General features: G+C 51.9%; 1 long non-coding RNA gene across 2 annotated transcripts; it reads right to left on the bottom strand.

Moving 5' to 3' along the window:
• Positions 1-129: 129 nt before the first annotated feature.
• LOC123629965 lies at positions 130-12118 on the bottom strand. Of its 2 annotated transcripts, XR_006732470.1 has the most exons (7): positions 12003-12118; positions 11631-11783; positions 11406-11480; positions 11186-11285; positions 5722-5807; positions 1336-1421; positions 130-598 (listed from the first exon to the last, which is right to left on the bottom strand). It is a non-coding gene; the product is annotated as an uncharacterized LOC123629965 (long non-coding RNA). The 2 variants fall into 2 exon arrangements; XR_006732469.1 differs by lacking the exon at positions 130-598 and having other exon boundaries at positions 1282-1421.
• Positions 12119-13001: the final 883 nt, after the last annotated feature.

The raw sequence follows: 13001 nt of genomic DNA on the forward strand, positions 1-13001 counted from the left end.
TAAAGATTCCCCTAGTGAGCAATTCTTTTACAAAAACTTGAAATCCCTGTGCTGCATTGACTAAAAGTTCATGATTAATGGAATAGCTGAGGTTTGGCCCATGGAAACTTATTCAGATGGTTAGAAACGTTGGCAGTTTCAGACCTGCTGACATAAATGAGTGAACAAACTTTTTGTAATCTAAACTATTGACCTGCATGTTTTTTCTTACCCCAATTCATTTCTTACATGTAGGCTCAATCTTTTCAGTATTTGGGTTGCTGGTTCTGCAGAAGCCAGGAAGAACAGCCTTGTAGTAATCAGAATGGTATCCAACTGTATACTGTTTATTGTAAATACTGGTGAACAGCGGTCAATAAATATTTTTATATTCCTAAAAAAAAAAAAATGTTTCTTAACTGTAAACCCCTGGACAGCTGTAATAACCTAAGACTGACACTGGCTCAGGGTCTCTGCCCTGCAGATGCCATGCCCTGCGACTGCCCGTGTTTACCAGACCGAGACAGCCTTGGCCTCGCAGGAGGAAGCGGGGCCCAACCTCTGCGTCATGTGAGGTCTCTCTGCGGCAGGTTGGCTGCTGCCTTTCGTCTTGTACATTCTGTGAAGAGAACATATTTTTAAAAATAAAATCAATCTTTTGAGGTGGTAGTGAGTGATTTGTGGGGCTCTCAGAAACTAACCTCTTCTCCTTATAAGCACTGAATGAAGCCGAAAGAAATAAACTTTTGCTCTCCGGAAGTTGTCATCCTTTGTTTGAGCTGGCCACCTTTCTATTTTCGGGGCTCCTGATAGGGTCTCCAGGAGGTGACCCAGGACGAGAAGTGTCTGAGGAGCTAGTGGTTCCCGAGGGTTCGCTCGAGCGATGCGTGGTGACAGATGGGGCTTTGCTGAAGACTAACCCACATTCTGGGGGGAGCCTTCCTCCTCTGGTTCTCCTCTTCAGAATTCATTCCTCCTTCTACAGGAGCCCACGGACCTTATTTTTAACTTTTTTTTTTTTTTTTGAGACAGGGTCTCACTCTGTCACCCAGGCTAAGGTGCTGTGGTGCCATCATAGCTCACAGCAGCCTCACACTCCTTTGCTCAAGCGATCCTCCTGCCACAGCCTCCCGAGTAGCTGGGACTACAGATGTGAGCCGCTGAGTCCCGCCTGTCTGTCTTTTGATTCACCTTTTTGGTCAGTTTGGGCCCCTGACAACTCTAGGGTGGTCTGGTCTTGTCACTGTACCTGCGGGATCTGGTCACCGCAGACTCAACGGTCAGGGAGCCTGGGCTCCTCCGCTGTGGCCCGGGGCAAGTCACCCGCCTTCTCCGGGTCTCCGTCTCCTCACCCACCTCTCAAGTGAAAACAGAACCAGGTGCTGCTCCACTGCTGCCGTGCGAAGGGCATGAGCTGGTGCAGGCGATGTCGCTAGAAGCGTCTGGAACACAGGGCCCCTCAGTGCGTGCCGACGGCACCCGCAGCGCAAGGCGGGAGCCTGGCCGACAGCAGTGTGACCAGGGCCCGCCCGGCCGGCCAGCGAGCCCGCCGCCCTCCTGCCGCCGCCCAGCCCCCCGGGGAGGAGAAGGGCGTCCTGGCCGGTCCTGCCCGCGCTGCTCCTGCCGCTCTGATGGCCCCGGCGGCAGCAGCCCACCGGTCCCCAGGGCAGGAGATTCCAGCCCTCGGCTTCTCCCGCTGCCGTCGCGTCCCCTGACTCTTCCTGGCAGCGTGCCCCGGCTCAGCCTTGAGCCCACCTTCCCACCCCTCGCCTGCCCTGGCCCCACGCCGGGGCTGCGGGCCTCTCAGCATCCTCCTTTGACCTCCCAGGGTCTGCTGTCCCGATCCTGTCCCCAGAACCCGCTCTGGTGGAGGAGCCGTGGCCCGGGACACTTGGCTCCACCGAGCCCGCCGTCCAGACCCAGGGTTGCCAGAAAGGGCGGCGGCACCACCCCCTCCAGGGAGCCCCCCGGGCCTGGAGGAAAAGCTGCCGCTCTGAGAGGCCCGGGAGGCTGTGGAGTCGGCAGGGGCAGCCCAGGAGCTCCCGGTCCCCACACGGCACGTGCTGCGAGGGAGGCCAGCGTCCTTCCCTCCCGCCTGTGGCCGGCTCCACCCCGGCCCTGCCCGTGCAGGGCCTCGCGTCTTTGGGCCTTTCTCTCCTTCGTGCCGTGTGGGGTGAAGGCCCAGGAAGGTCGCAGGACACAGGCCCGGGGCTAGGAGCAGCAGCCAGCGTGGATGTGAGCACACTAAGGCATCGCCATACGGCCCAGAAACATCCAGGCTGGACTCACTTGCGTCCCTGGATGTCAGGTGCAGGCAGGGGACACCCGCACCTGACGGGGAAGCAACTGCTACAAACCCCTGCTGGGCGGGCCGCGGGTGACAGCTCGCTGCTGCCGCAGTCCTGCCTTGCCTTCCCCGGCTGGTGCCCTGGGACCCTGGGGAAACAAACCGCATGGAGGTTTGTAATAACTTCCGACCGCTGTGAGTGGTGACAGGCAGGTAACTGCTCAGCGACTGGCTGTCTCCTGGCCGCGGCCAAAACCCAGCAGTCTCAGCGGGCGCCGCCTCCCCCATCCGAAAAGAATGGTTTCCGCTTCCCCGTAAGACAAACATCTGTAAACATTTCTCCTTTGATGTCGCTACGCTAGTCCCAAGTAATCCCCCCTCCACCCCAGCCAGCCGCAGAGGAAGAGGCTGCTGTCACCTGAAGCAGGGGCGGCCAGGACGCTGCTCACTTGCGCAGAAAGAGCCGGTTCTGCGCAGCCTCCGCGGTGGCCCTGGGCGACCTCGCGCTGCCCTTACTTTTAAACTCCAAAGTCCATCTTGGAGCTAAAGCCCTCTTTCCCCACGAGATGCCGAGGGTCGTGCACGGTGTGAGGGACAGTGTGGACCTTGGATAATGACCCGTAACCCCAGAGGCAGCAGCAACGCTGGGAGCTGCCCGCCCGGCCCGCGAAGCGCTGGGAGGTCCCTTTAGCTCTGAGCGCGGGGACCGAGCCGCCCCCTCCCGCAGCGCCGCCGCAGCTCAGCCTGGGCCTCAGCGTTCTGTCTGTTTTTCCCACAAGCACCCCACTTTCTGATCCACTTGGGTTTGCTAGTGGTACTGTTTAAGCGGAACCCAAAAAAATGTGGGGAAAAAGCTTTAACAATCAAATGAAGGCGTTAATATGAATCCTAAACGCTCACTGTATTGCTCTTTGCCTAACGTACACATAAAAGATGGAAGGCAAAACAGTAAGACGGAATCTTTAAAACTCGAAATAGAAAGGTCATCCTCTACAAAGCTCATTTGGGCTGAGCTGCTGCGAAACTCCCTTCTGAGGGTCAACGCTAGCGGGGACTAAAGTTCCCCCCAGCACCGCCTTTCTGTTGTCCTTCTCCCTCCTGGACCCCGTCAGAATATGTGTGGGACGGCGCCGCCACAGGGGCCTTCGGTTCCCTCATCTGCTCGTCCCCTTGTCCCTGTCCCTGTCCCTGTGGGGAGGGGTCCCGGCTGCAGGCACAGCAGCAGCAGATGCTGGGACACTGAGTCCTACAGGCTGCCCTCCCACCTCCCACCTCTCCGCTGCCTTCTCTGTCACACGGCCAAGAGCAAAGCCTCCTGTTGCTTTCTATTCTACCCTCCCACGGGGCACCAACCCCCACAGCTCAGCAATGCTGGCTGAAATCCACTAAACTGATTTCCCAGTCCCCCAGCGGTTTGTGGCAGCAGTCTGGAAAGCACCGGCCGGCCGAGACACTAACGACAGGGTGTCAGGGGCCCTCGCCAGGGGGAAGGGAGGAAGGAAGGCTTCCTAGCTCTTGTTCCCACAGACGGGCTCCTCCTACCCTTTGCCCCACCTGCCACCTGCCACTTGCCGGTAAATAGCAGTTTAACACCCCGAAGCGCCTTTCATGCAAGGACTCACTGGATTAGGAGGAGCCAGCGGGAGCCTAAAGCAGATTAAGGGGAGACAAAGGAAGCTTTGGGGTTTATCTTCAGCTTTCCTGTTTCCAAGAGCTCCGCTCTCTTCCTGTGCTCAGCCCCAAGCATCAAAGGGAGACCAAAGGGAGGGAGGGAGAGAAGGAAAAGGAGGGAACCCTGCCACCCCCTCACCTGCTGAGGCCAACCAACACTAGATGGTCACCTCCACCCCTAGCCCCACTCATCCTAAGGTGAGCGTGGCCTTCCTGCCGGGGCTGAGACAACCTCTTTTTCTCCCTTCCTCTGTCCCTGCCCCAGCCCCTCCGTCCCTCCCTCCCTTCTCTCTCCCCTTCCTCTCTCCATCCCTTTCTCCCCTCCTCCACCCGACCGTCCAGTGTCCAGTCCTGGACACCTTGGGGAGGTTCCTTCCCTTCCCGGATCCCTGTGGGGCTGGGGCTGGAAGGCGCAGACGGGTCAGGCAAGCAGCCGCCCTGGTGGCCGGGCCTCAGCTTCAGCCAGAAGGTGGTGGCCCCAATGCAGAGCTGCCCTCTGTGCCTGGCTCAGCTGTCTTCGTCCTGGTGCTAATGGTTCGCACACCTCTGTGTCTCCTTTGGTTTTCAGGCCGCAACACTAAATGTGACCCCAACAGCCCTTGGGCTCCCTGTCTCACAAGGCCAGGCTGGGGGAAAGAGGAGGTCCCTGTCAAGAGTCTCCTCCTTTCACCCCCTCCCTGTCTGGGTGTTCTTCCGTCAGCTCTTACATCTGACGCTCATTGTCAACAGGTCCCACGTTGTGTACAGGCGCCGAAGGGACAGATGACTGGAAGGGCGGAGCCCATCCGGCCGACTTTGCCTCCTTCGCTGCATCTCTCTCGGGATTCTCTACATTTCATGTTTGAAAAGGAGGGCCCTGGGCACTGTCCCTGGTCACAGTGGAAGCTTCGTTGACCCGGAAAGACACCAAGCTCTGTCGTCTCTGCAGCCCTGCTGCTGACTGGGCGGCGGATCCCAGGAAGGGAACACGGGAGCCAAGGCCGGCAGGAGAGCGAGGCTGGGTGGGAAGACCTGCTCCGCGGGAGGCTGTGAGGGTTCTGGAAGGAGCCCACCAAACCGTGAGCTCCTCAGGAGAAACAATGAGGTCAGGTCTTGAGATTCTTAGTGTGGGAGGTAGAAAGGGGTGGGTTGGGGTGGGGACGAGGTGGGCATTTCTCTGCCATTTTAGGCAAAGAAGAAGAGTTATTCACCCCCCTCCCCCTCCCTAGCCTACATGTGTGCACAAGCACACACACACACGGGTAAAAAATAGTAATCCACCAGACTGGTAAACTAGCTGTGGAAAATTCAAAATGGTTTTGGGTAAAGTTTCAAGGAAAGGAGGAGTGTGGCTGCACAGCAGGCTTTCTCCAGAAGGATTCTGGGCCCGTTTACAATTGCCGTCCTTCAGCTTCTCCACAGAAACACCAAAATGGCGTCTGGGTGGTGGCCACACTGGCGTGTCCACGCGGGTCACTGCCGTGCACACAGCAGCCCACCCAGGGGGTTTGTGTTTACTCTGCCGCACGCCACAATGGTCTGAGGAGGCTTTCAGCCAAAATAGGTACGGGGACATGCTAACACAGGATTACAGAGTTTGCTGAAGGACAGACATCAGAAAACTGGCAGACTAGGAAGCTCTAAGCTTTCCTTTCTCCACAGAACATTAAAAAATAAAAAGAAATTTTTTGAACCACTTTTGTCTGAGTACTGGAAAACAGTCAAAGGTTTACAGCAACCGAGTGAATGCCCGATCAAGAAAATGCCATCTTCAAAGTGAAAATTTCTGTTGTGTTTTTACTTACCCTGGTCCCACCTTCTTCCCAGTGTGGTGGCTGTATCAGTCTTGAAGCAGCAGCAACCAGCCTCGTTTCCAGTTCCTTCCCTGGTGCTGAAAGAATCAGAGCAGATATTACTTGCAAATTATTATGCACATCTCTTCTATACTGTCTGGGAGATACCTGAAGGACTGCCTCACTAATCTGTGTCACATAGCACAGAGCACACACAGGTGGGAACACAGAGGGACAATGTTCATGAAAGCTGCAAGATGACTGCAGACTCACCGATGCCTGGGGTGAAAGATTATGAGTAGAGACATACAATAGACCACCTGAGGCCCAGACTGGAAGCTGGAGTGAGACTCTGAGAAATTGGGATATTCAAAAGCAGCTGTGTCTGCAGGGGAATTTACATGCTCAGGGACAACGTGTGCTCACAAAGTTCTGAGAGGACCTAGACTTTCACCTCATGCTGATCCCTGGGCTCTGAGCAAGCTTCACTGATTTGGAAGGAGTGCACAAAGACAGTCTGCAAAGACCAGGAGACCCCTTGGCCTTCAAGGAAATCTCTGTCCAAACATTAGCTGAACACAAAGTCAAGGAACAGAGACTTCAGCAATTACACATGACAAGGAATAGTCTTATAAAAAAAGTTTGGAAAAGTCTCAAACAAATGGACTGCTGCTACATGCTTCAACAATTTTTACAAAAACCAGCAACCCCTGGAGAAGGTAAAGATTCTGAATGTCAGAGTTACCACATTATAACAGTAAGATGCCCAATTCTCTCTCTCTCTCTCTCTCTCTCTCACACACACACACACACACACACACACACACACACACACCCCGCAATGTGTACAAAGAGGAAAACATGGCTCATTCAAGTAAAAAAATATTAAACAGAAACCATTCCTGAGGAAGCCCAGACATCAGACTTATTACACAAAAAAGTTTAAAACGTGCTCAAATAACTAAAGGAAAACATAAGCAAAACCACTAAAGGAGATCAGGAAAATGATATATGAACAAAATGACAATATTAACAAAGAGATCAGAATTTTTGAAAGTACCAAACAGAAATTCTGGAGCTGAAAGTACAACAACTGAAATGAAAAATTCACTATAGGTGTTCAACAGCAATTTGATTTCAGCAGACAAAAGAAAGATGAGTGAACTTGAAAAAAGAACAAATGAAATTATCTCATCTGAGGAGTAGAAAGAAAAAAGAAGGAAGAAAAGTTAGCAGAGCCTAACAGACCTGTGGGGCACCATCAAGCAGAAAAACACACGTTATGGAATTCCCAGAAGGAGGAGAGAGAAAAGCAAAACAGATGATTGAAAGAAATAATGGTTGAAAATGGCCCACATTTGCTTCTACACATGAATTCACAAATTTAAGAAACTTGAACTCTAAGTAGAATAAAGTCTGAGACCCATACCAATACACATTATACTCAAATTGTCAAAAGACAAAAAAAAAAAAAAAAAAAGAATCTTGAAAGTAGCAAGAGAGAAGGGACTCATAACATACAAGAGACGCCCCATACGATTATCAGCAGATTAATCATCAGAAACATTTGATGTCAGAAAGCAGTAAGAAGATTTTTAAAAAGAATAAAGCAATGGGAAAGTAGTTTAAAGTACTGAAAGAAAAATAATTTGTCAACTGAGAGTTTTATACTCCAAAAACTGTCTTTCAAAAATATGCAAGAAATTAAGACATTCCCAGATAAACAAAAACTGAAGGAGCTCATTACTGGCCCTATAGGAAATGCTAACAGAAGTTCTTTAAGTTAAAATGAAAGAAAACTAGACAGTAACTCAAAGCCACGTGAGGACAGTCCTGGGAAAGGCTCCTGCATTTCCAGCGACTGCCTTCCCTTTGGCAGGGAGGTGAGAAGCCTGGGTGGTGGCAACTAGGGCAGGGCTGGGTCTCTCCAGCCCCCCAGGGCTCATCTCCCAGCAGGAACTCGGCCCTAACAGTCCACATCTTCTGGGCCTGAGAGCAGGTGGAAGGCATTTCACTGCAGGGCCAACAGCACACCTGCTGTCACTCCAGCAGGTCCAGTTGATCTCTGACACATGTAAAGCAAGGTGTGAAGATAAAAATAAAAGCTTTGGAAGCTGCGTTTAAACAGGAAGCCAGTCCTACCTGCCAGCACATCCCCACACAGGCACCTCAGAGATAGTGCGGGTTTGGTCCACACCGTCCAAGAAAGCAAACATCGCAATAAAGCAAGTCACACCAATTTTTTGATTCCCGGTGTATGTAAAAGTTGTGTCTATACCAGACTGCAGTCTATTAAGTGTGCAATAGCCCTGTCTAAAAACAAAACGTAAATCCCTTAATTAAAAACCACTTAATTGCTAAAAAATGGTAGCGATCATCTGAGCCTTCAGTGAGTTGCAATCTTTTTGCTGGTGCGGAGTCTTGTCTTGACGGTGATGGCTGCTGACTGATCAGTGTGGTGGTTCCTGAAGGGCGGGCGGCTGTGGTAGTTTCTTAAAACAGGACAACAATGAGGCCAGGTGTGGTGGCTCATGCCTGCAGTCCTACCTAGCACTGTGGGAGGCCAAGGCAGGAGGATCACTTGAGGCCAGGAGCTTGAGAGCAGCTGAGCAAAACAGTGAGATCTTGCCTCTTCCAAAAATAAAAAAAAAAATTGTCTGTGCATGGCGGGGCACACCTGTAGTCTCAGCTACTTGGGAGGATCGCTTGAGTCCAGGAGTTCGAGGCTGCAATGAGCTATGATCACCCCACTGTTCTCCAGCCTGGGTGACAGGGCAAAACCCTGTCAATCAATTAAACAATAAAGGAAGGAAGTTTGCCACATTAACTCTTTCTTTCACAAAAAAAAATTCTCTGTAGCATATGACACTGTGGGTAACAGTAGAACTTCTTTCAAAGTTAGAGTCAGTTCTCTCAAACTCTCCTGCTGCTTTATCAACTAAGTTTCTGTAATATTCTAAATCCTTTGTTGTCATTTCAACAGTGCTCACAGCATCTTCACCAGGAGTAGATTCCATCTGAAGAAACACTTTCTTTGCTCACCCGTAAGAAGCGGCTCCTCATCCGTTCAAGTTTGGCCATGAGATCGCAGCAATGCAGTCCCATCTTCAGGCTCCACTGCTAATCCTAGTGCTCCTGCTATTTTTGCCACATCTGCAGTTATTTTCTCCTCTGAAGTCTTAAATCCCTCAAACTCATCCACGAGAGTTGGAATCACCTTTTTCCAACCTCCTTTTAATGTTGGTATTTTGATCTTCTCTCATGAATGGCATCTAGAATAGTGAATCCTTTCCAGAAGGTTTTCAATTAACTTTGCTCAGATCCACCACAGGAATCACTACCTATGACAGCTGTGGCCTTACAGAATATATTTCTTAAATAATAAGACTTGAAAGTCGAAATTACTCCTTGATCCACCGGCTGCAGGGCGGACGTTGTGTTGGCATGAAAACAACATCAATTTCCTGGTACATCTCCATGAGGGCTCTCGGCTGACTGGCTGCATTGTCAATGAACAGTGACATTTTGAAAGGAATCTCTTTTTCTGAGCAGTAAATCTCAACATTGGGCTTAAAATATTCACTGAAACACGCTGTAAACAGATGTGCTGTCACTGCTGTTTCGCCGACAGAGCACAGGCAGAGCCGAGTCGGCCTAAGTCTTAGGGCCCTGCGGCTTTCACAGTGGCAAATAGCACCGTCTTCAGCTTAAAGTCGCCAGCGGCATTGGCCCTGACAGAAGAGTCACCTGACCTGTGAGGCTTTGAAGCCGGACATTGACTGCTCCCGTCCAGCTGTGAAAGTCCTGGATGGCACCTGCTCCCGACAGGAGGCTGTTTCATTCACATTAAAAATCTGCGTTGAGCGTGGCCGGCAGTTACCTTGGCGAGATCGTCTGGACAACTTGCCGCAGCTTCTGCACCAGCACCGGCTGCTTCCCCGTGAGTTTTACTAATGTTGTGGAGACGGCTTCTCTCCTTCAACCTCGGGAACCAACCTCTGCTGGCTTCTGACTTCCCTTCTGCAGCTTCCTCTCCTCTCTCAGCCTTCACAGAACTGAAGAGAGTTAGGGCCTCGCTCTGGATTAGGCTTTGGCCTAAGGGAACGCTGTGGCCGGTTGGATCTTCTGTCCCCACCGCTAACACTTTCTCCGTGTCAGCGAGACTATTTCACTGTCTCATCACTTGTGTGATCGCTGGAGCAGCAGTTTTCATTTCCCTCAGGAACTTTCCTTGGCAGTCACAGCTTGGCTGACTGCGGGGAGTTAGCTACGCTCCCGCTCCCCGCAAAGAGGTTTTGTCTCTTTCTTCGGATCAGGTCTCTAAGTTGACCGCGCCAGTTTGCGGGGAGTCAGCTGCGCTCCCCGCAAAGAGGTTTTCTCTTCCGATCAGGTCTCTCAGGCGGGGGTCATCGCAAAGGATGAAAAAATAGTAGGAAACAGAAATAATAGTAATAATACACAGAGCCAAAGATATAGTTTATAAAGTAAAGGTTTATGAAAACAGATAAAGGAGGGTATCCGGATGCGAATATTTCCTCCCGCCAAAAATATATCCAAAACTGGAAATCCACACAGGTGTTATATAGGGTAGATACAGGCTCCTGTTGGCAAGGGCAAGGGAATTCGCATACTAACAGGCAGTTTGCTTTAGGGTCAAAGTCTTCTAAAAGGCTACTACAGATCCTTCAACTAACTCTAACTAGGGGAACAATGAGTTGTAAAATCTTCTTGGGGCAAACTTCTAAGTTTTCTGATAAGGCTATTACTTTAGCAAAAACCAGAGACATCTTGGCTCCGGTGATTGTGTTCTTGGAGACAGAGATGATCTCAGAAGTCAACATGAGCTGTGCTTTGTGTTAATTACTTTAACCGCATGGCTCCTTCTGGGCCCGGCGTGGGCATTAGCATATCTCTCTGATCAGCTCTCATCTCCGGGGGTCCTTGCCAGCTCTGGCAACCCATGGCTCTAGGAAGAGGCCTGCCTTGTCTTTCAAAACAGGTGAGAACCATAGGCCCAGTTTACAGCTGTCTCTTTGAAGTGCAGCTTTTACTGACCAAGGAGACGCCCTCCTGAGACGAGGCAGCTTTTGAACTAACACATTTCTTTTTTCTTTAAGGCAAAGCCTTATGTGACTTCTGAAATCAAATCTTGTCTCCGGAAATACAGGGGGCATTTCTATGACTCAGTATTCTTAGGCTCAACAGCTGACCTCGGAGCAAGCTGTCACCTGTCTTGGCTTCAGACTTGCCTTCCTTGCTAAATTTAATCCTTTGTAGCTTTTGACTAAAAGCGAGAGACGTGCAACTTCCCTTCCCTTGAACACTCAGAGGCCCCTGTATGGTTATTAATTGCCCTAATTTCTATTTTTTTATGTCTCAGGAAACAGGGAGGATTGAGGAGAGGGAGAGAGATGGGAGACTGTACTCCCCCCACAACACGACATCAATGCAAAACAGCCCTCGGAATGAACCCCACCTCCAGGGAGGAAGAGCGGTGCTGTGAGATGCTTGGCCTCAGACCCGTCTCCACGCTGGAGCACCCACGACAGTAGACACAGAAGCTGGAACGTGGGTCTCTGTGGAAGGAGAAAGGTGGCAGTCTCGCACTTCCCACCCTCTGCCTGTCACCAGCTAGTGCAGCACTCTCGCTCCCAGGCTCCCTTCTCCCTCCTCACCACTCACCCCTCCCGGCTTACCTCTCCTGTCTCCACTCTTTGCAGGTCAGGACCGGCCCTTTCCCCTCCACCCTCTGTGCAAAGCCCAGAAGAAATCTGAAAGTGACACAGGGGGAGGCAGCTGTTGAGACTGACAGAATCTAGGCAAGAGAACACCCTCCCACTCCACGTGGTTTAGCAAATTTCCAGAGAATACGGCGGGACGACAGCGCCAAAGTGTCACCTTGTAATAAAGTGCTCTCATACCTAGAACCATTCTCTGGGCTCATCTCTCCCAAGAGGCTCAGGAGTTGTCCCCTGGACACCTGGTTCCCGACCCTGTGCTCTTAGGACTCAGCTGCTCTCACTCCCGACACACGGGAAGGAACTTCTTTGAACTGGTGACTTTGCAAAGCAACGCTATAGCGGGGTGAACAGAATTGAATTCATACTAAGGTATAGAATATCGGCAGGTTATTGAGCAATTAAGTTAAACATAATTCTGGAGAACTGCAGTTGTGCGTCAACTTTAACCCTGCATGTACAACACTGCGCTGTGAGCCTGTTACTAACTTCCACCCCCGCTGGCCCCCGCCAGTGGCCTGGCCCTGGTTTGTCCAGGCCCATTGCCTTCGTTACCTGTCTCTGTCCTCCTGTGTGTCCCAAGCTGGTCCAGACGAGCCCGGGTGGGATTCGTCTCCCGCGGTGTCTGCGGACTGGCCGGCTGCAGAGACTGTTCAGTTCTCCGTTGCTGCAGCTGTGAAAGTACAGAACTCCCTCCTTAAGCACATGGCACTGTCAAACAGGGTCATAGTCCCGCGCCTGGTGGTCTCGTGCCTGTGCGAAGGATGACAGGCCTGAGAGTTCCCCTGTCTGTGCTCCCCTGAGTGTGCATGTCCCCAAGTCCCCCTGCCGCTGTGAGACGCCTCTGCCAGAGGAAAGGCCCGGCTGGCCCCCCACAGGGTGGACAGAGATTCGCAGACCTGGTGGGCGCCAAGAGGGGACAGTCCACCCTCCCGCCGGGGCCCCCGCAGGACCCGATTGGGCCAAACAGAAGCCTCTTCTCTGGGTGGTTTCCTGTCTGTCCCTCAGTCTCAAATCCTCCACGTGCCACCTGCAGCTCAGACACCAGCGCTAAAAGGTAACTGCTCTGAACAAAAGGCTGCTTCCCCGCAGTTGGGGGTTTACCACGGCCTTTCCCAGCGTTAAGTGCCAGGGACACACAGGAGGATGAGACTGTCAACGAGACCTTGTGAGGAATGATGCTGGAGAACCGTAAGGACCCACCAACTGGCGTTGAACAAGGAAAGCGCCCAAAGCACTGGGGGATTTTCGGTGCCCTCCCAGGTGTCAGTCTCCAGTTCACTCTCCTGGTAGATTAAGTGTAGGACGGAGGACCAGGTGGAATCTTCTTTCAGTGTTAGGGGGCTACGCGGTGGCTCACGTGACCTCCAGGGGCCTGAGCCAAGGGGGAGGAGCAGGCAGTGGGTCCCGAGCTGAGTTCATGGGTGGTTGTCTGCTGCGGGGTTAGACGTGGGGAACCCCAAGTGCATCATTTTATATGCTAGGATACAATACCAGATCTTGTGCAACTAAGAAATTCCATTCCTAGGCCGGGCGCAGTGGCTCATGCCTGTA

Source organism: Lemur catta, unplaced genomic scaffold (assembly GCF_020740605.2).
Source record: "Lemur catta isolate mLemCat1 unplaced genomic scaffold, mLemCat1.pri scaffold_65_ctg1, whole genome shotgun sequence".
Classification (NCBI taxonomy): domain Eukaryota; kingdom Metazoa; phylum Chordata; class Mammalia; order Primates; family Lemuridae; genus Lemur; species Lemur catta.